This window comes from Callorhinchus milii, unplaced genomic scaffold (assembly GCF_018977255.1).
Source record: "Callorhinchus milii isolate IMCB2004 unplaced genomic scaffold, IMCB_Cmil_1.0 Scaffold2, whole genome shotgun sequence".
NCBI classification, from domain to species: Eukaryota; Metazoa; Chordata; class Chondrichthyes; order Chimaeriformes; family Callorhinchidae; genus Callorhinchus; species Callorhinchus milii.
Window position 1 is genome coordinate 90,308,348 of NW_024704743.1, and position 24,148 is coordinate 90,332,495.

At 39.7% G+C, this 24,148-nt stretch overlaps 1 non-coding gene across 1 annotated transcript; it reads left to right on the plus strand.

Annotated features, from left to right (window-relative positions):
• The first annotated feature begins 3,559 nt into the window (after positions 1 to 3,559).
• On the plus strand, positions 3,560 to 3,631 carry trnam-cau. The gene has a single exon. It is a non-coding gene; the product is annotated as a tRNA-Met (tRNA).
• Positions 3,632 to 24,148: the final 20,517 nt, after the last annotated feature.

Sequence of the window (24,148 nt, forward strand, 5' to 3'; positions counted from 1 at the left end):
TAAACAAGTCCATCGTCCTGGCCTCAACCATCCTTTCTGGCAACTCATTCCATTACCCTGTGTTAAAAATACATCCCAAGCTCTGAAAATTGCTCCTCATAACCCTGAGACCTAACCATCAATAGTGTTTTCCCACAACATTATGTGAACATCACAATACTACAAAGGTATCAAAATGTCTCCCACTGCCCCAATAAACTATCTCAACTCCAACCTCATGACAGCATCACTCCTGCAGTAATACTGTACTTCTATTCCCCACACAAACCATCCATCCACATGATTTGGACAGTTGGTTTATTACCAATTGTGGGCCGATGTGCACCATAGACCATATTCACAAGAAAATGGATTGAGACCATCTAACCCTCTTTTCACTTAAATTCTTTTTTATAGCCAGCAGGATGAGAGACTGAAAACTAGATCGCAGAAGCGAAACCTGCTGCATCATCCAGCCAACATTTTACAATTGCTTCAAGTTGATTTATCTTATATACAACTTTGTAGTAAGTTAAAATACACTCATACTGCAGATCATTAAATCCTTAAAATGCATCAACAGCAGGAACCCCTTGCTTGGCTCACTATGATACAGAGCTGCCTTCCCATTAGTTGTACTTTGGTTTTAATGATTTTGTGCAATGCAGTATAATGATTAATTTCATTATTGCAGGAATGTAGCATTTCTACATTTTTGTGTTTAATTAAATCCAATTGGAAATTAATTGTAGCTAACTGAAAAATTAATTGCTGCATTTGACCAATTTTAACGTGGAAAATTATCTAACATCAATCTGTACCTCAATGGTAGACAGGAGCAGAATACTGTGCTCTTTTCATATCATGCAGTACAAGCAACATTTTTAACTTCTTCAAAATTTGAGGATTTAATTGTGCAACTTTTGTACATAGCATTCTGCTAAAGAAATTATCTTATTGATAGCTATTATAGTATCACATTATCGAGCAACCGTAGCAGAAGTCTGGACCCAAGCAGTGGGTTTACAATAATATAGTAATCCTTGCATTTGATATAGCACCTTATCACAAATTTGAGACGTCTCAAAGCGCTTCATGGAATATTCTGTAAAGTGAATTGACTGTATATTTTGTGTGTGAAATGCAGAAGCCAACTGCGCACAGCAGTGTCCCACAAACAGTCGTGGATTGAGTGACCAATTTGTTTTTAAGGATTATTACCCTCGGAAAAGTGATCCGCCAATTGACTGACAACCGGGTTCCTACTTAATACTAGGTGAACAGAGTCGTGTGGTGTAAGAAAATTTGCTAAATGTTTCGCCGTGCCCAGGAATTGAACCTTGGTCCTCTTGCTTCCAAGGGGAGGGCTCTAACCACTAAGCTACAGGGGTTGGGATCAGGAGGGGTGGAGGGTGACCAAAGGCACATTCGAAGAGGAGGGTCTTGAGACGTGCTTTGAATGAGGCAAGGGAGTGAGCAGGGTGAAGGGACTGTGAGATGGAATTCCAAAGGGTGGGGGCAGAGAGGATAAACGGCCGACCACCGATGGTAGGGCAGGGGACAGGGAGCAGGTCGGAGCTTGCTGAGTGGAGGGACTGGACAGGTTGATATGGGGTTAGAGGTCACAGAGATAGTAAGGTGCAAGGCCATGCAGGGCTAGTGTACATACGAGCTGGGGAGTCCGGAGGGCAGAGAATTAATGTAGTGAAGCCTGGATGTGATGAAAGTGTGGATGAGGATCACGGCAGTGGTAGTAGTAGAGGCAGGCAATGTTAGAGATGAGAGCAAGTTGAGAAGGTTAAAGAACAGATGCGGGGCTTGAAAGACAGGATTACAACAGCTAGTGGACCCTCTCCAACCAGATATCTACAATTCGAACTTTGTCACATATTAACTCAAGTTCATGTCTAATCATTGTTAAAACTGCACCACATTAGAAACTATTTGGCATCTTCTCTTCCCCCAAACACACACATTAAAACTCTCAAGAAAGGCTTTCACAACTCATTGATTACTTATTAACTAATCGTGTTCACGCTTGAAATACTGTGCATGGCAGAAAAATATACTGAAGCTCCATTATACTGTGCTGGAGTGATAGAACCCAGATTGATGGCTATGATTTTGCACACAATGGGTTCCCTAATGTCAGCCATGCCGTTGTGTAAGAGCTGTTCAGAAAGGACCCTACACATCAAGATATCAAGCAGTTAGTCTCTATTGTGTTTACATCACATATATTGATACTTTATACATATCCATTGAGTGCAGTAAGTAGTATTTGAAAGTAGTGCAGGGACTTATAGAGTCTTGGCTAAAACTACTTCCCATCCAAATATAACCCTTGAAACACCACAGATGGATTATTGATGAATCCTATTGCCGTCTGTCACTGATATCATTCCCCTTCTTCTCATTTTCATAAGGGATCTCTCAGATTGATCTCTCAGCTTCTCCTGATGGGATGTTAACCATTACTTCAAACAATGCAAGACAGTAATTGAGTTAATAGATGCAATACATAATATCGAAGACAAGCAATAGGTTCCAGTCACATATTGAGTCTATTGACTACCAATGTGTAATCATGTGAGTGGCTAAAACTAACACAGGGCTGCATACCCACCTCTCCGACCGTCTCATAGCTATTGATTTTGTTTTAGACTTGTACAGCTGGTGAAGAAAGCCTCGTCCACAAATGGAAACTAATGGCTTCTCGGATACATGATTAAAACAGTAGAAGTGCTTGGAGACAAGGTTAAGAAAATGAATTGTAAAAGGTCATGCTCTGTGTGCAATGTGATCTCTTCCAAGTTCTGCACATTCCTGCTGTTTATCCCTCAGGTGAAAGAGGAATTGAGCTGGGGAGATACTACATTTGCAGCTACCCATCCCCTCCCAATGATTAGGGTAACCAAAATATCCTTCATATGCTCCACTTTGCCGTCATTCTTCACCTTAGCAAACACAAATAAAAACACCACGTAAATAAGAAACTCCATTCAGTAGCAGCCACTCATGCTACAGAAGACAACAGATATTGTTTCAGAAAGTGATTTTATTGTAAACAGATTCAGTTTAGTGATATTACTGTAGCTCTTTTTTTCTGGAGAAGCTACCAACATTGCATTTGATCAACATCATTTCTCCCAATATCAATTTGGAAGCAGCTCAAAAAAACGTTCCTCTTCATTACAACAATCAACAGCAACCACAACAAAATTGCATTTGTATAGCGCGTTGTGTGAGTAATGGCACAGTCCAGTGCAGCGCATGGCCAAACAGAATAGACAGTCAAAGGTTTGAGTCTGGTCTATGGTGAATCCATTGATTTCAGTATTTTAGTTGCTACAATTGGCATCAGCTTCCCTTCTTCGCGAAGAAAATAAATCAGCCAGCCTCGTGCTCCTGGTCACTAGCCAAAGATCCCTGCTGTAGGGCATTCTGTGTGAATGTTGAGCTAGGACATGAGCAGGTGAGGCTGTGATACCTCCCACAGTAGAATAACCTGGTGTCACTCACACTCAAGACATGAAGAACTCCACATGAGCAAGATACGGGATGGTAATCATAATCGTGGAGTCCTATAGCTCAGTGGTAAGAGCACTCGCCTCATAAGCGAGAGACCTGGGTTTGATTCCCGGCAGAGCGAAACATTAGGCAAGTTTCCTTACTCCACACACCTCTGTTTACCTAACAGTAAGTAGGAAACCGGTTGTTGGTCGATTGTCGGGTCACTTTTCCTGGGGTAATAATTTCTTTTTTTTTAAAAAATCGGTCACTCAATCCACGACTATTTGTGTGACACTGCTGTGTGCAATTGGTCACCACGTTTCGCCCATAAAATATCCAGTCAATTCACTTTACAGTATATTCTGTGAAGCAATTTGAGGCATCTTGAAGACACGATAAGGCGCTATATCAAATGCAAGGAATATTATTATTATTATTATCCAAGGAACCAAACCCCAGGAAGGAAGAATTGGTGGAGAAAGAAGAGTGCGCACTTTTTTGCGATCACTGATAATGGAAACCAATGGCACTACATTTCCACAGCAGACTGAATTGCTAAATTATAATCATCTTTATATAATATAAATTATGATCATAAACAAAAATAAAAATGTCTTTGGTTTAACCCCATATTGGAATTTTATTGGAAACTTTTTTTTGTGGGAAATTGGAGGTAATTTAACTTTACGAAAAGTAATATGATCCTTCTCACCATCGAATCTTATATCTTGGAGCAGTGAGCTCGAGGACATACATTGTGAGCTTGTGCATGGTTCATGATGTACTGGAAAGATACTTCACTGTATATTTCTCTACATCGATTGATAGATGCAACACAAAGTAAAGAAAATAATAATAATGAAGATATTTGTATTAAGGAAATGTAAGCTACACTTCACACAGTGATGCAGTTTGGCAGACATCTGAAGGTCAATGTCAGAGTCATGTCTTCCCTGAATTCTGGAACTGGCCATCTGGCCGATATGCGTGACCAAATTTACAGCACTGACATGCAGAGACTTTCTGATACATTCTGCTCTGCTATGTAAAGGATTTTCATATTCTGGAGATATGATGTGAAATTTGTAAAAATGAAACTCTCAAAACAGGATAATACCTCAATATTAAGCATCCACACTCCTTATGTTAGTTAAAGCCACCCATTATCATTCTATGCAGTGGAGCAATGCATAAAAAGACAGTAGAACTGAGGAGTGTGAATGTCCTAGATATGGTTTGTAATATGGAACAACACGCACATTGCTAATGAATGACGATAATAAGCATTTTAAAAATATAATTATTATTGTCTTATGAGGAAATGCATATGAAATAAAGCAACAACAACAAAATTACATTTATAGAGCGCCTTTCACGTCGGGAGGATGTCCCTAAAGCATTCCTTGTCCAGAGCTATGTTTTTAAAACAAATACTAAGATAATTACTTTATTCCAAATAAACTTAAAGCATAATAGTATTTTAGTCTGATGTTATAATTAATAATGATAATCCTTGCATTGGATATAGCACCTTATCAAAATCATCTAAACATCTCAAAGCACTTCACAGGATTTACTGTAAGCTATAGTGACTGCGCATTTTGTTACAACACTTTCTAATATACCAGTATTTGATCGTATACATTCAGCCGTCCACCCCCTTCCCCGCTCAAGCAAAGTCAGTTATGTGAAGAGCATTGAGATATCCTCCCGATGTGGAAGGTGTTATATAAATGTAAATTCTCTTCGTTGAAACACACAACTTTTATTTCAGTAAACCTCTTGCAACTTACACTTTTAAGAACATAAGAACATAAGAATTAGGAGTAGGAGTAGGCCAGTCGGCCCTTCGTGCCTGCTCCGCCATTCAATAAGATCATGGCTGATCTTCTGACCTAACTCTAATTACCTGCCCTATCCCCATATCCCCTAATCCCTCTATTTTTTAAAAAATCTATCAGTCTCAGCCCTGAAGATGTTCAAGGACTGAGCATCTACAGCCTTCTGGGGTAGTGAATTCCATAAATTCACTGCCCTCTGAGTGAAGAAATGTTTCCTCAACTCTGTTCTAAGCAATTTGTTGTCGTCAATATTGGAACTTAGCAAACTTTGCAGGTCAATTGAAAGGAAATATAATTCTTGACAATGTCCATTGGATCACTCACTGCAGATAGAATCAGCTGGATCCTTCCCTGAGCCCACAGCACCGATGATTCAGTGCCACTGCACCTGATGAAGGCCATATGCATACAACAAGGGATGATCTCCAGTGTTTGAGGAATGAGCAATGAGCAATCATTAGACAGCATCTTCAGTCTTAAGAGAAGATGGCTCAGAGGCTCATAGAGATGTATAACATTTTAAATGGAATTAAAAAAGTAAACTCAGATCAATATTTTAGGATCTACAAAACAAAAGAACAAGAGGACTCAGGTGTAGAGTTGTAAAGGGCAATTTCAGGTCAGATACCAGGAGGTTTTTCTTTACTCACACAGTAATTAACGACTGGAACAGGTTGCAAGGAAAGGTGGTAGAGGCCAGGGCACTGAGCTGTTCAGATGATGTACACTATGTCCTACAGTGGCACACACCCTGGTGTTGCTCCATTCACTTCAATGGGAATCGGTACTGTCAGACCAGCATGGGGGCTAAACAAAAATAGTTTAATAGTCCTTTAATAGACTTAAAAGGGTTAAAATATACAAAAATCAAATATTGTGCTCATTTGGAATGAAAATGAATCAATTATAATCGTCATAAGACTCTGTATCAAATGCAAGTATTATTATTATAGTATAATATGATTGTATATGATTGCAATATATAATATGATAGTATATGATTGCAAAATTAAATGTTATCTTGTACTTCCATTACTCTTTGTAGCAAAAAAAAGTTGGATTTGCTTTATTGCACTAATGGTGCTGTTTCAATTTAGGTCTTAATAGAGGAAATTGCTGAATCTACATAGAAATCCCAGGACAATGTCCAGATGTGGTTGGCAGAGAGTGAATTTTCTCACCAACTACTGACAAAAGCATTAGTAATTGTCAGATTGCATAATAAAAAGGATCATCAGAGCAGCAGGGCAGATACTAATCTGCGACCAAATATAACCAAAATCCATCTGTTAGTGTGGATTACATGCCAGGCTCAATCCAAAGCATCCATACTTTCCTCCGAGGTCACTGGTGAATGACTGTGGATTCAACCACTATGAGAGCCGCCCCCATCATGTGAAGGACAATGTACACAGACACAATGGGTTTACAACACCCTGCAAAGATGCCACCTAATGAGAAGTTTTTAACTTGCCAAAGGCTGAAATACCAAGACAAATGTGGATTGTTTTTTTTGCTGTTTTCTCTTAGGTTGTTGCTCTTAATGTGTTCTATTAAATCTGTCATGAAAAGAACTGCAATGCAGCAATTGAACAGCTTTTGCAAATAGTTGTCACCCCGCTGGGGAGCAATCAGACAGTTTCACATCCCAGCAAAGCCAAGAATAGACTGTTCAGATAAAAACCTGTTACGATTGCGCTATTTTGGCCACCAAGTACAGTTTTTGCTATATTGAATTTCAGTTTACAATTCAAGGATTCATTTTTATTTCAATTATTTTATCCAAAGGCAAGAGCATAAGAAACACACAATGTGAATTGTCTATTCCTTCCACAGAGGCTGGAAATCTCAAAATATAGATTCAGATGAAAAAGGCCCTTCAGCCACTTAATATGTTTCCATACTAACGTCTTCCCACCACCAGCATTTGTTAGACCACTTTCACATGACCAGATTGTCTCCAGGGTAACTAATAGTGTACAATGTGCTGTTTTCGCAGTATCTGCTCAGACTCGAGTGAGTCGAATCTCCTATGGTCTCCAGGTGTCACTCTGGTTCAGATGGTGGCACTCTCACCTCTGAGTGGTTCAAGTCCCACCTTGGGACTTTGAGATCATTGCACTATGACGGTATTCGTAAAGAGAAGGGAATTTCTCCCAGTGTCCTGGCAACAATTCCCCAGATTAAATGTGTCATTCACGTAACTGCTGTGCACAAACAAGTTCACCTAGAAAGAACAGTTATTACACTTTGCAGTAATTCCTTAAATCATCCATTAAACAATCACGGTGGGGAAATTCTTGTTTGATAAAACATTCTTATTAAAAGTTGACATCATCAACGTCATTGCACTCAGGGCAAGTGGTGTTTTCATACCACATACTTAAAATTGTGGATTTTTGACTAGAAAAATATTCGACCAATAAATAAATATCCATTTCTCTTGTAGAGATGAAAAAATGGATGTGAGTTTGCAATTAGTGCTCTAAAGTCTTCAAAAATCTGATGATGACAAACCAATTAGCCTGATTTTAAGATCTTCACCCTCACCTACAAACCCTTCACACTTTTGCACCTCACTAACTCTGATCTTCTCTAACCTTCGTCTTCTGCTCACTTTTCCACTCGAGAAACTTGAGCCTACTGTAGGTTCCTGCCCTCTCTACCCTAATTTCAGCAGCTGAGCTTTCCACTACTATGCCTCCAACGTCTGGAACTCCATCTTTCCTCGGCCTTTCCATCTCACTTCTTCCCAGTTGTTCTTCAAAACTCACCTAAAAATCTACCTATTCAACAATACCTTCAGTCACCTCCCTTGGTCCCCACGCCCCACTCCATACCTGTGCTGCTCAGTGTCCAGCAGTCAGTCTCTGTAAAGCTGTTCGAGTGATTACTCTACATAAAGGGCCCTATATAAATGCAAGTTAGTTTTGTTGTCAAGAGATAATATTTCAAATACATTTTTGTCCACATTTTTCATTTTCGCCCACATATATACAGTCAATTAATTTCACAGTATATTCTGTGAAGCGCTTTGAGACATCTAGAAGACGTAAAAAGCGCTATATCAAATGCAAGGCTTATTACTATTTTAATGGGAGGTAAGAAAACAGGAAAACAACTAATTAAATGGAGAAAAAGCTCCAGTTGCAGGACACTGTTATCATTGATTCCATGTATTTTCATGCTGAATCAATGCTTAGTAACATAGCGATGTGTGACATAGATGAATTTCCAGGGCTCCTCATGCAATCACCTCCAGGAGGTGCTTTCAGATTGAAAACGATGCACACCAGCTGTAGTATAATTGTAACCAGCGTGACATCACTGCGAGAGCCTCCCGCTTGCCCTGCTATTAGCACAAAGGATTTATCCAACATTCCCGAGGGCTAGAATATCATATGCATCAACATGACAAGTCCCCAGTTTAGTGCAAAGATTCCCTTTGGAAAAGATTCCACATTGTCCACTCCATTCAGTGTGTCTGCTCGAGTTGACCTGCTGTGAATAAATGGCATTTTGGTTTCCTGTAGTATAACTGTGGCACAAAATCTGAGGTACTAATATGATGAGTCAGGTCATCATATTCGTACACATTCACACAACAGTAAGAATATTATTCTGGGGCTCCTTTGAATAGGATATTAGTTGTAACTGATATAGTACCTTATCACGTCAAGACGTCTCAGAGATTTATGTAAAGTGTAGTGACTATTATTTTGTAGAGAAACACAGAAAGAGACAATTTGTGCACAGCAATGTCCCCAAGTAGTCAGGAGGTGATCAATTTTTTCTGGAGGATTGTTGGCCAGGTCACCGAGAGAAACTTCCTTCTCTTTTCAAATAGTGTCGTGGGATCTTTAACGTCCACCTGAATAACTGAATTCAAGTTCCAAAGACAGTCTGTAGACCATGCATCTTAACTGTTACATTATGGAGCTGCTCAAGTTAAAATGGTTTATAGATAAGATTGCTAAGTAGAGAGTAAGTGGAGCAACTCCCTATTAACTGGATAGTCATGAATGATTGGCAGGTCGGGTTCCATGGCTATTTGATGACTGCAACTTGACTCTGTGGCAGTTAAGGACAATTCTAAAACTGACCAGTGGTCTAGACCCTCTCTACAGTGAAAAATGTGTCTAATTATAGATACACCTCATTCAGTTAATCATAAAATAAGATCCACATGTGCCAGTTTGAGAGCCGTCTGCAGCAGTTTAGACGTTATGATAATCCTAAATCAATGATCCTTACATTTGATACTGCACCTTTCATGTTGCAAGGGCATCTCAAAGCACTTCACAGGATGTACTATGAAGTGTGGTGACTGTACTTTGTATGCGAACGAGGCAGCCAATTTGCACACAGCAATGTCTCACAAACAGCCATGAAGTGACTAATCAATCTTATCTGGGGAATTGTTGGCTGGGGCTTCAGGGAAAAACTCCTTCCACTTTTCGAATAATTCCATGGGCTCTTGCATGTCATCCTAAATAGGCAAAGAGTACCTTGGTTTAACATCAGTTTAATCTAGTGCACTAGCAAGGTGCAATAGCAAACTCCTACAGTGAGGAAACAGATTCACAAAATCTCACTGAATACTGAGATGCTTAACACATCAAAGATAGTTCATTAATCTCAGTTGCAGAGCTTCAGATCCTAAAGAGTTCAAATTTGGGATTGGAATAAATGAATTGACTATTATCAATGAATGAATGTCACTTTATGCCCTCCATTTTAAAAAAAAAATTGGTATAGAATGATAAAAGGGACTAAACTGAGATGGCTAATGAATGTTCTAATTCATTTATGAATAAATTAATCTGCTAGGAGGGTGTTTTCAGCAGGTACAGTGTTCAATCATGCATGTCACAATGCTACCAAGAAATAAAATGGGTAATACTATGATGGCCATTCCACTGACCTTGATAGTGATTTTATAATGGGATATTCAGCAACAACAACAACTTGCATTTATATAGTGCCATCCACGCCGGGTAGCGTCACAGAGTGCTTGATAATGGTGGAGCCCAAGGCCAAGCCAGGGGGAGGGGAAAGGTGGCCGTAGGCGGGGTCAAAGAGTAAGGTCTTCAGGTACGACCTGAAGAAGGGGAAGGAGGGGAGAGGCGAAGGGGCTGAGCGTGGGAGTTCCAAAGTTTCGGGGCGTAGTGGCTGAAAGCACGGCTGCCGATGGTGGAGCGGAGGATTCGGGGGACACGGAGGAGGCCGGACCCAGTAGAGCGGAGGCAGCGGCTCCTGCTGTGTGGAGAGAGGAGGTTAGAGAAATAGGGGGCTGCCAAGACATGGAGGGATTTAAACACTAGAGTGAGGATCTTCTCCAATTACAGAACCACACGGTCAGTCAGTCAATGCAGAGAATAGGATGGGCTCACCAGCGCAAGTTAGTACATTTTGGGATGATCATAGAATGGCTCCTCAGAAGCAAACATTACTATTAGTCATGTGAACAATGCAGCCTCCCCTACAGCACTGTACATCACTGCCCAAGAGTTGCCTGTTCCAAAGGGAAAGATGTTGCAATTGTAGTTTGCACTGCTCTGCAATAAAATGATTACAGTGTTTAGAAACGGTAACTCATGTGCTATGATAGTACTGACCCTACATAGAACTGGTTCAAACAAGACAGACTGTTTATATTGTCAGAACCAAACACACCGCTGAAATTATATTGATGAATGAAATTTCATGACATGTGCTTTCAATATTCTATGGTCACAAATAGCATCCCATTACCGTAACAGTATGATTGAATACAATCGAGTCAGCTAGTAAGAAAACATTTATAGTTGAATATGTATACATAAGTGTATACTCTTTGGAGCTCAAGGCCGGAATTAATGGTGATGAACAAGCTAGGAACAAGAAGTTAAGAACTCTATTTGACTTAATACAGTCATTTTACCATCTGCATGTGCATGTCAATTTGAGGACATCCTAAGTAGTTGAGGTTGTAGCTTCTTTGATATACTGGCTCTACTGTTCACTACTGAAATAAATTAGAAATTTACACCATAGAAGGAGGCCTTTCGGCCTTCAAGTGTGTACTGGCTCTCAAAAAAGGATACGAGTTATAAAATTGTAGGTAGCAGCAACCTAGATTTCAGTAGCTGTGAGTCCACCAGCATAGTAACAGTACTATTATTGGAATTAATGTCTTATAATGTCTTTGAAAAATTGTCTTAGCCACTACATTTCTGCATAAGATATAATAATAGGGAGTCCTGTAGCTCAGTGGTTAGAGCACTCGCCTTGCAAGCGAGAGACCTGGATTCTATTCCTGGCAGGGCGAAATGTTGGGCAAGTTTCCTTACTCCACACGCCTCTGTTTACCTAGCAGTAAGTAGGACACCGGTTGTTAGTCGATTGGAGGATTGTTTTTCCGGGGATCATAACCCTTCAAAAAAAAACCAAGAATAATTTGGTCACTCAATCCACGACTGTTTGTGGGACACTGCTGTATGCAATTGGCTGCCAAGTTTCGCCCACAAATATACAGTTAATTCACTTTAAAGTATATTCTGTGAAGCGCTTTGAGACATCTAGAAGACATGAAAAGCGCTATATCAAATGCAAGAATTATTATATTCTCTGCCCCTTCAACAAAATAGAAAGCCACATTTTTTCAGAACTTTGAAAGTTGATTTAATGCTCAAAAATAAGTTAAGCTAAACAAAAATCCAAACAAGCTGTTCAACATTGGCAAGCTCTACAGAACTGCACCCCTTCCTCCTGAATAGCATAATGTGACAACTCTTTCTATCTTCACTGCCTATCTCCTTTAAATTCCCTGTACACTTCAATCAAATTTGTCTCCCAGTTACAATCTGGCCTCTAAATGATTTTGTCAAACTCTCCTTCATTCAAGTCATAAAAAACTACAAGCACAAAGGAATAAAAAGGAACTGGAATAGTGAATGCAGATATCAAGTGTAAGAGCTTATCAAATCTCCGAGTGCAGTGCATGATCAATTAAATCATCTGATCATCTCTATCTGATTATGTTAAGACCAGCTGGTGCTGGTGGGCACTTTGATTGAAATGCAAACAGAATCGTGTCAGATGGATAATTACTTTCCAAAAAGAGGGTGCTTTTGCAGGATCTGGTGAAAGTACTAGGCAGGACAAGAGATGATATGGAAACAGATGCTGCCACTTTGAAAACCAAAGGAAAATCATTTATAAAGTTAACAGAATAATTGTGTTAACGTATGAAGCGTTAAACCGTTCCCAAAAAGGTGATTTAAAAAAAGAAAGAAAATAAGTCACTATGTTGTCCTTTTGAAGGATCTCTCTTCTCCAGTTTTTTTTTACATTGGGGGGATATTAATGTAATGACAGCAAACCCTAATTTGTCCATTGAATTAAAATCTTAAACTCCTAGCTGCTGGCCAGACGGAAGCAATGTTTCCTTATTAAAGTATTTTGTATTCTTTTGTAGCATCTGATGAAGTGAAGAAAATAATGAAACCAACGTGGTTGCCTAGCCTCTGTAGTCATGCCTCCTGCATATCGATCACTGGTGCAATTTACTTCTAGCTCTCAGTTTTTAAAACTAATTTTGTCATTAAATTCTTGAATTTTGAAATGATTCTCAATTATCTTTCAGAATAATATAGCATTTTATTGCACCTGATCACATCAAAATGTCTCAAAATGTTTTATAGTTATTACGACAGTCATTTGGTGTCAGGCTGGCTCAGTTGGTAGCGTTGCCTCTGAGTCAGAAGGTTTTGGGATTCAAATGCCACATAGTCTAAGTTGATACTCCATTGCAGTGCTCTGTATTGCTTTGTTGGAAGTGCTGTTCTTCAGATAACAATATCCTGTCTGCCTGTTCAGAAGTCAATGAACCCCCAAAAAATGGTCATTCACTCTGTGGCTGTTTGCTGTGAGCAAATTAGTTGCCATGTTTACCACAAAATACACATTCACTACACTTTACAGTCAATCCCCTGAAGCACTTTGAGACATTCTCCTGATGTAAAAGGCATTAAATCAAATGCAAGGATTGTGATTGGTATTGTTGTCCCCCATGTTACCCTCCTGCCCTCCGCCCTCCCTAATCCCGAACCCCCACGCTCAAGTGCAAATCCCTGACTGTCCAGCACCTTGGGACATCCTCCCGACGTGAAATGTAATTTGTCTTGTAATTTTGTATTGTTTTGTGATTATAATAATGGGAATGCAGAAACCACTTTGCACACAGTAGCCATAAAATGAAAACTGTAATAAACAGTGCTAAAATTTGTTCAGTGTAAGGTCTGACATCAGTGTAGAAGCCACGTTGGAAATCATCAGGAAATCAGTTTATGGTGTGTTGGCTTTTGGAGCTTTTTCTACTGATTGTGGAATATGATTGTTTCATCCACAAAATTTACAGTCAATTCACTTTACAGTATATTCTGTGAAGTGCTTTGAGACGTCTTGAATATGTGATAAGGTGCTATATCAAATGCAAGGATTATTTATTATTATTTATTTATTTACTAACTTTAATTTTTAAATGTTAGGAGGAAACAGTCTGTTGAGGTGATAGATATTTTTTCACTCTGAAAGGCACAGATGGGACCAGCCAAATCTTCATAAGGGTTTGCGAGGACCAGAAACAGCTTGTCTTAATCAAATGTTCAAAATCCATGGGAGATCAGATTCTGAGCTAGATTTAATACGGTTCAATGCTCACCTCTACCTTCGTACATCTCAATATGACAGCAGGTGTATACTAATAATACTTGTGCCTAATATAGCATCTGATCATTCTGAAATGTCTCGAAGCACTTCACACCTCCAACGACGCAGCACTCCCTCAGCAGTGCACTCGAGTCTCGACCTCAACTATGACCTGAAGTCCAGTGTGAAGTCATTCCCACAATCCCTGACCTAGACACTAGAGTGTTACTAACTGAGTTAGACTAAAATGTGTGTATATCTTACATTGGTTACTAAAATAGGGATGTTTGTTCTAGGTTTATACAAATCTAAGCTTGGCATTCACGCCAAAAGGACTTAAGGTTCAAGCCCCACATTGGGATTTGAGTTCATAGCAATAGACTCGAGTTACTTTGTAGGAGATGCCAATTTCAAACAAGATGTTAAACCAAGGTGCTGTTTGCTTAAGTGGTCAGGTTTGTGCAGTTACAGGATAGGAATCTAACAGATGATAATAGAAACTCCCCATGGTTATTGGTAACTCAACAAGCTGCTTTCCTTATTAAATGGACCAGAAGTTAATACATTTATCCTCAATCTCTTTCCTTGAAGCACTTCATCCTAACTACTTATATTAATGAATAACCCTTGCATTTGATATAGCATCTATTATGCTGAAACTTCTCAAGCTGATTCATGGGTTATCCAGTGTAGTGACTATATATTTCTGGTCAAACACAGCAGACAATTTCCATCCAGAAATATCCCACAAACAGTTACGAAGTGAATAATCAATTTATATGGAGGATTCTTGCTCAGAACGAGAAGAAACTTATTTTTTCAAATAGTACCAAAGGATCTTTAACATCCACCTGAACAGGCAGACAGTCTTTGGTTTATTGTCTCACCTGAAGGATAGCACCTCTGACAAATGCAGCAGTTCACGAGGACTATATCAGAGTGAAGACCCAACATGGGGCTTGAACCCACCAATTTTCTGACTCCGGTGAAAATGCTACCAACTGAGCCAAGATTGAAGTGGCAAGCTTTTAACAAGTGTTTGCTAAACACTGTATGTACATCTTCATGTAAGTCACATGTGATATCAGTGACAGAAATTATGGGCAGCTTTCCAGCTATGCTCCTTCCCCGTGAACCAAGTTGGTGCATTTCCCGAAAGCTGCACAGTAGACCAAATATAGCTTTGCTGTTCTGGTGAAATATAATTGGTTATGACAATTAAAATGTACACGAGTTAGAAGACTTCAAGATTGTATATTGATGGTCATTACTATTACACTACAGCTTTCAGGTGGCCCAAGCCTCAGATATGTTGCTTTCTTTTTCAATAAACAGGAATCTTTCCATTAGAATAGCAAGTGATTGTCACACCTCCTTTTTAAAGAGATCATCTCACAATGGGCATTTGGTTTTGTGGGTTTTTCAGTAATACCAAAACTGGCAGTGTTCCCCGTGTAAGAAGCTGACTTGGTTGTTCGATTCATGATAAACAAATCAGAATTAACTGGTACTGGTCAACATGCAATTACACAAATAGAGCCAGAAAATTTTGGATCACTCATATAAATTGTTACATTACTAAAGACTTGTGAAACATTCCCACAAACTTGCATCTTATTTCTGCTGTTTAACACCTCTCAAAAATTGAAAACACTTTCCACTCCAAGCTGGAAGAAGCTTCAATTTTATTGTAAGACCACAGCCTCCACTCTCCTCCTGCTATACTATTACTATCATTGGAAACCTGCTGATGATGGCCCAGGGTTTCTAATCCTGTTCGCATCCCTTTGTAGCTCCTTTAGTGGATGGCCCAACCTATTAGGAGATTGAGAAAGTCAGAGAGAGATCTGAGTTTGGTGTGGGCCTGGATTACGAAGAACCACAGAACTTACTGCAGACTGATTCACAGCACAGTTTGACAGATGTAGTGTGATGGGTTCTGTCCTTCTTACTGTGTGGAGAGCAAAGGGTTATTTGTGTCTTCTAGAGGTATTTCTTCCTGATGTGCAGAAATCTTTCTTCAATTTTTTGCAGTCCAGGGATCTTGTGCAGGTAGGATGACCTCCCATCATCCTACCCTGATCTCCTAGCATCCTATCCTATTCTCCTCCTGGGCTTTTAACCTATCTGTGTCCTCTCACTGCATCTACTGGATCCACATTTCACATTCAGTTACCCAATCAACAGTCACCTTACATCTGATGATAACTCATACAACAATTCCAGTACATCTCTGATCCAAATAAACAGGCAGTAGGGACTATGTTGTTATCAGTGAACAGTATTAGTGCAGCTTTACTTGCATCTAAATCACACAGGAGGTTTCAGGAGATAGAGGTCACACTGACATCATTCTAAAACACGGTAAACATACAAACACACTTGTGGCTTTTCACTTCCATCTTAGTCATCTGTCAATTTCCACATAGTAGAAAAATTGGCCCTTTTAATGTGGGAGGGTTTCTTCTTCCACAAATGCAGATTCCTCAAACTCTTTCACCAGCAAGGTTTACCAAAAATACACTCCAATGAGTTCATTCACATTAATTTTAAAGCCTAAACCTACACATCGTGAAAACAAATAAATGTGGCTTTATCCTGCAAGGCACAGAATTATACCTTCCAATACATTTTATATTTAGATCACATCTGTCACGTCAGGAGGATGTCTCAAAGTGCTTTACACAGCTGTCCCATGGCACTGAAGCCGGCGGCGGGAGAGGTGGGGTGAGGAAAGATGACCGAAAGCATCATCAGATAGGTAAATCTTGAGGCTTTGAAAGTGGACAGGAGGGGGGCATTTTTTACCTCAAGAATGTTACAGACAAATAATCCAAATAATAAGATAAGTTCAACCCAGGATGATTCACAAAATATGTTGTGCTCTTTTTTCAGGGAATCTTGCCCTTTAATTTTTGCCTCTATTGGACTATATGAGCTTACACGTACATGTCCTACTGCAGGAAGCCACTCCAAGGCCTCTGGCAAAGCTACTGTTCAACAACTGCTAGGTAACATGCAGTAAATGTTTGTTTTCCCTTGTCCTTCAAAGTTAAGACTGAATTCATCAATTTGTCAAATTCTGGATACTCTGAAATGTTACATTAAGTGAATCTTAGACCCAGGTGGAATTTCTCCCCACATGTGAAGTGAAGAGATCAGATCCAGGTAAAATACTGGATAATAATATCAATAATCATTGCATTTGATATAGCGCCTTATCACGTCTTTGAGACGTCTCAAAGCGCTTCACGGAATATACTGTAATGTGGAGTCACTGTATATTTTGTGGGCGAAATCAGAGAAAGACACGCACATACACACCTACACACACAGATGCAGTTAAAGACATAGAGAGAGACAGACACAAACACAAACCTTATATCCATATTGTTTTTTATATTGACAATCAGGCTAATCGCAGTTTGATACTGGGCTCTACCATATTATATGACATTTTTTCTGCATTAGATGTTTTATTTAAGTAAATGATAGGGCACACACTTAGTTTCAACGTTTGCAACTTATACATACTCTTTAAAATGACATATACTGGAATATTCTTTCTTGCTGTTTATGTGAGGAGCAGACAGTGCTCTCACCTGCAAACAGAAACTATACTAGGACATTGAATGGTAACGTAGCATTGCTCTATGCAAACTAGAATGTTTAATTCATAGTTTGATTTGAGCTAATCGATTCCAGCAAGGGCAAAAATTAGATGCTATATTGGTCTCGGCATTTAATGGGACATCCAGGGTTCCTGTTCCCGATTAGGGACCCCCTGCATGAAACTGTGAGTGGATATCTGGTATGCTCAGGACTGGGATTAAAGTCACACTCGTGGTCACACTCGTCCACTCCCATAAAGAAATACCACTTGGGCAAGGTACTAGAGGATGGGTAGAGCTAATAAAATCAAAAGTAAGAATTATTATTATAATATCTTCCCAACTTCCCCTCTGCCTTGTTGGTGTCTTTGTATGCTCCAAAACATTGCCCTACATCAAGGGCCCTATATAAACACTATATTTAACTGTACATCAGCATGTGTCAGTGGGAGTTCATCTGTGAGATGAAACCCGGATTTGTCTCGCACCAATTTACTGAAACTACACTCAGGCGCTAAACTTAACTTCTGTCCATTGCGGCCAAAGAAGGTCATTGGCAAGTGATTGGCAAAGGTCGGTGTTCCCCGACAGTCCTTTCCTTGTCCTGAGACGTATCAGGATACCATGTCGAATTAAACATTTTCAAAACAATTGCTTGATGAATCCCACAAATTGTACCTCAGTGTCTGTAGAAGAATCAGAATTGCAGAAAAATGCGAAAAACATTGGAAAAAAGTAAATACTCTGTATAATACACACTGAAACATATTCTGCAGATTACTTGCTTTCCTCTACACCAGCAGAACACATTCAATTCACAGATTAAAGGCTAAGAGGCTCCATAAGGTTGTGTTGGGAGTCGTATGTAATGTAATATGTTTTTTACAGAGGAGTTATTCAATATGATTTCCCCAATAATTAGTCAGCCATTTCCAATATGGCTACAATAATAAAAACCTTTGCATTTGATATAGCAGCTTATCACATTGAAATGTCTCAAAGTTCTTCCTAGGCCTTATTGTTAAGTATACTGACCGTGTATTTGCAGGCAGACGCGACTTGCGCACAACAGTGTCCCACAAACAATCATAAAGTGAATGCCCAATTTTATTTGGGGCAATGTTGGCCCAGATACCAAGAGAAACTCTGTTTCCTTTTTTCAAACAGTGCTATGGCATCTTTAACATGAACCTGAACAGGCAGATACTATCTTGGTTTAACATCTCATCACAGTGATGATACCCTACACAAGGGAAAGACAGAAGTCTCGACAGTGACGAAGCCAGATGGCGAACACAGCGACAAACAGGTTTTGCCACGGGCTACGGAGTCTTTTTGTTTCCATTCTCTGTGGCAGTTTTGCTCAACCTTCGGTCTTTCCATGACTTTCTATCTGGCCTATTGCTGTGAAGTCAAGCCCACCGTTACATTATGAGATTGACAGCAACACTGCAGAAAGCATATAAACGTGTTGGTACTTCAAAGAACTGAACTAAAATGAAAAACAGTCATTAGCCCTTCCCCATGCACTTGCTATTTTCTACTGCTGATGAGCCTAATGATCAGTATAGTTTATTCTGGATTCATAATTTAGTATCTCATTAATATTCACAAGCTGCCAGAAGAAATAAAGTGAACTTCAATTTTATAGGTGAGTATATGAGTTTAGTTTTCTTTTTGTCAAAATCTTTATTGTTGAACTGGATGGGTTACTCATGTTCAAAGTTTTACCATATTTCAGTGACTATTTTTTATAATTTTCAGCTTCACCTCAGCCAAAAGCAATTCCGGTTCTGACGTGGCTTGAAAAGGTAATGTAGGCAGACGGTTCTTGTTCATTATTCTCTTGCATTGGTTCAGTTTAAAACCCTTTACTCTTTTCCATCAAATCCAATGATGCAAGGGAATCACAGAAAGAAACAAAAAAACAAATGCAACACATCTCTACACACATATCTTGTGACCTAATAATAATAATAATAATCCTTGCATTTGATATAGCGCTTTTCACGTCGGGAGGACATCCCAAAGTGCTTCACAGAACACACTGTAAAGTGAATTGACTGTATATTTGTGGGCGAACGCGGCAGCCAATTGCGCACAGCAATGGTGTATTACTTAAAACATAGATAACCAAAAGAATAGGAAAATTAAATCCTTCCACACCCAATGGCCACTAGATGGAGTCAATGTACAATTTAATTTATATTAGAATAATCAATATTACTTTGCATAGATTTGCAAAAAGGTTGCTGCTACGTAAGTTGCAGTTTATGGAAAGGCCAACTCAGCTCACCTGAGGCTGCAACATACCCGATTGAGTTGTTGGGCCTGAAGGCACACAATAATGAATTAATTCTCCATTAGCCATCACTACCCACCACCCTGTCAAGTCCTCCTCATTACTCATTAGGCATCTCAGTTTGGTTTAAAAATAGTAACCCATTTTTAACTGTGCCAGCCTCAAGTCTAAACACAGCTCCACATGTTTAAATGGGATTGTAATTTGTCTCACTTTCTGTGATGATCAAGCTCACTCCAAACATTTCCTCAGCCCCAATATATCACCAATAATGAGTAAGTTTACTCAGAATTTTGCATCAAGTTGTTTGTCACAATCTATTTCTATGAAATCTTTGAAAATATTTACCATCTTTCTACAAATGTTCTCTTTGATCAAATTCATTTGTTGTGAAAAAAACAAAACCCATGACTGCTTGTGGGACACTGCTAAGTGTAAATGTGTAAATCCACATTTTGCCCACAAAATGTGCAATTTATATACTTTACAACATATTCTGTGAAGAGCTTTGAGACATTTCAACGGCATAATAAGCGCTATATCAAATGCAAGGATTATTATTATGATTATTGTACATTTCAGTTTTAATTCTGTTGGTTATTTGGGCCTATTCTATTTCATCTGCTTAAGTGTGCAAGAGGAGAAAGGTGTAGCAAGTAGAAGGGATAACTATAGAAAGGAAGTGGTGCTAAAGAAATTGATGGAACTCAAAGAGGACAAGTCACTAGAGACCATTAGCATTCATCCGAGAACACTGAGGGAAAGTCAGGGAGGAAATAATAGATGTGCGGACTACAATTTTTCAAACATCCCTGGATATGAAAGATGTGCCAGGAGACTGGATGGTAGCTAATGTAATGCTGATGTTCAAAAAAGTAGAACAGGATCAGCTGAGTAATTATAGCCCAATTAGTCAAACATCTATAGTGGACAAACATTTATAGGCTATAATACATGATAATATATATAACCACTTGGAAAGACATGGGTTAATTAAAGACAGTCATCATGGATTTGTTAAAGGCACGTTTTGCTTGACAAATCTAATCGAGTTCTTTGATGAAATAACCAAGAGAATGCTATGAATGTGGTACATATGGATTTTTAGAAGGCTTTTGATAAGGTGCCACGCTGAAGGTTTGCTAAAAAATTAAGGTGCATGGTATTAATGGAAAGGTAGCAACATGGATAGAAACATGGTTAAAGGATAGGAAACAGAAGATGGGAATACAAAGTTATTATTCACAATAATAATAATAACCTTGCATTTGATATAGCGCTTTTCACGTCGGGAGGACGTCCCAAAGCGCTTCACAGAACACACTGTAAAGTGAATTGACTGTATATGTTAGGACCACTACTTTTCTCCAGTTATTTAAATAATCTGGATTCCAATATATGAAGCACAATTTCTAAATTTGTAGACGACACAAAATTAGGAAGTGTAGCTAACACTGAAGAAGGTGTAAGCAACATTGGGGGTCATAGACAAATTAGTTTACTCAGCAGACAAATGGCAAATGAAATTTGATGCGAACAAATGTGAACTTATACATTTTATGGGGAAGAATAAGGAGAGCAAGTTATGTTAAATGGTAAAATATTAAAAAGGAGCGGAAGAACAGAGTTACCTACAGGTTAATTTGCCTAAATCCGTAAAGGTGGGAAGGCAGGTGGATAAAGCTGTCAAGAAAACAAATGGAATCCTAGGGATTATAAAGCGAGGTCTCCATGGAGCTGAACTGGCTCTAAGTTGACATACCTAGCGATGGAATGTCAGAATTGAGCCAGCCCTCTGTGGCAGTCTCGGTAGTCCGGTTCCTGAGCTCGAGTCAAATCCCTGACTGTCCAGCACCTTGGGACATCCTCAGAACGTGAAAGGCTCTATATAAATATAATTTTGTATTGATGCTGCATCTTACATTATCTAACTACCCTGAAGTCAGTGCTGCCTCACTTTATGGCAATGACCAAACATTCCCATGGCTCACGAGCAATCACACATATTCAAAGGGAACAGAACAATTTTCCAGAATAGACGACTTTTGCATCGTTCCATTGTGAATCTGTTTTTGAGTAACTCGGACCTTAGTTACATTACGTCATCTGATGACTGTTCCCGGATTACTTCCAACCGGCATTGGCAACCCTAAGCAGGTGAGGCAAGGAACATGAAGCTGGCCAGTGGTCACTGAGCGGAGGGAGTGGTAGAGGTTGGTAGGGTTTGAGGAGGTCGCAGTCATAGGGTGGGTTAAGACCATTGGAGGGATTTAAAGGTTAGGACAAGTACCTTGAACTCAATCGCTGTGGGATGGGGAGCCAGTGTAAACAGGCAATATGCTCAAGGACCTAGTGTGGGAAAGGACATGAGCTGCAGAGTTCTGGACAGTCTACACCTTGTGAAGTGAAGAGGCAGGTAGTCCAGAGAGTAGAGATAGCATCAAGTCTGGAGCTGATAAACTCATGGATTAGGATCTCAACGGCCCCAGAGGAGAGGCAGTGGTAGAGGCAGTGGCAGTGACAGGCAATGTTAAGGAAATGGAGGGGAAGCTGAGTGGGTCAGAGCATGAACATAAGGTTTAAAGAACAGTTGAGAATCGAACAAGACACCAAGATTCTCCCCTAGTGCTGTGAAGTGGAGTGTGCATCCAAGTAGCTGGATGCTGTCAGTCCCTGCGATTAGAAGGCGCTGAAGGGAGCCAAACAGGACAACCTCTGTCTTGTTGACGTTTAACTGAGGAAAGTTTACTCTCATCCAAGATTTGATGTCCAACAGGCAATCAGTCAGGACAGCAGCGGTCCTGGTATGGAGGGTGGAGGCAGAGAGATAGAATTTGGTGTCATTAGCACACATGTGGAAATTAACTCCATGGCTGCAGATGAAATCGATGAGTGGACACTGATAATGCGCTACACCAAATGCAAGGATTAATTAATAATTGAATATATAAATATTGACATACGCGTAGCTTGATCACTAGATACAACAAGTGTCAATCTCTTGAGTGTGGTTGGATTGTTTAAATGTAAATCCTTGCGGGTACAAATTCTATCAATTCTCTGGAACCACTTACAGTACCTAATTTTGGGTGCACAATAAAAACTGGGGTAAATGTACAAGTTAAACTCCACTTGGGTTTTGCACCAGAAAAAAGTACATAAACAGAATAAAACAACAAGAACAATGTTACATTTATATAGATCCTTTCACGTCAGGAGGCTATCTCAAAGTGCTTCACCTATTAGCTGTCCGAGCTGGGGGGGTGGGGGCAAAGGTTAACAAAACCACAGACAAAACGCCAAGAAGGTCTTATCCCAGGCCTTAAAAGGTGGGGAGGGAGGGGGCTATGACAGAAGTGCTTTGAGAGGGACTTCCAAGGGATTGAATAGCTGAAAGCTCCCCCACTAATAGTGAGGCGGATCAGTGAAGGATGTGATGCAGCCAGTGTTCACTGAGCAGAGGGTGCAGCTAGGGTAGTAGAGTTGCAAGAGGTCGACAAGGCACGATGAGATGAAGCCATGGAGGGCTCCCTAATTGACATCTTAACAGGCTTATGCAGGGGAATTGCACGGGCAGATTTCTTAAATTACATGGGGAAAGAGTGTATTTTTACATTATTTTAAACATACACAGGTTTTAATAGTCCTACTTTTGGTTACCAATTACTTTTGTACCATACAAAGATTCCATCTGCGACAGCTGTACATCTACATAACACTAGGTAGGTCTTCACAACCATAACCTCGAGACACGCCCAAATCAGTTCGTACAAATCGTGTCAAAAAATAAAAAATAATGTTCAAGAGGATTGGAACTCATCTGCTTCCTGAGCCACCGACCTCTGCAGACTTTGGCACCAGTGCTGAATATACGAGAAAAGAGGCCTCCTCGAACTATGGCCAGGAAAGTGTTGGCAGTTAGGAGACATTTCTGACAACAATATTGTCACAACAACTTTTTCTGCCCCCTTTTAAATGAAGTAGAAAAAGATTCTATGTAGGATTAATAATACTTGCATTTGATATATTGCCTTATCACATCATTGAGACATCTCAAAGCGCTTCACAAAATATACTGTAAAGTGGATTGACTGTGTATTTTGGGGGCCGAAATTCTCCAGAGGAGGTTGTGGCTCAGGAGAGAACTAACCAGCTGAATGAGAGCAAATCTGAAAGCGGATCTCGACACTGATCCGAGCAATTTGTTTCCC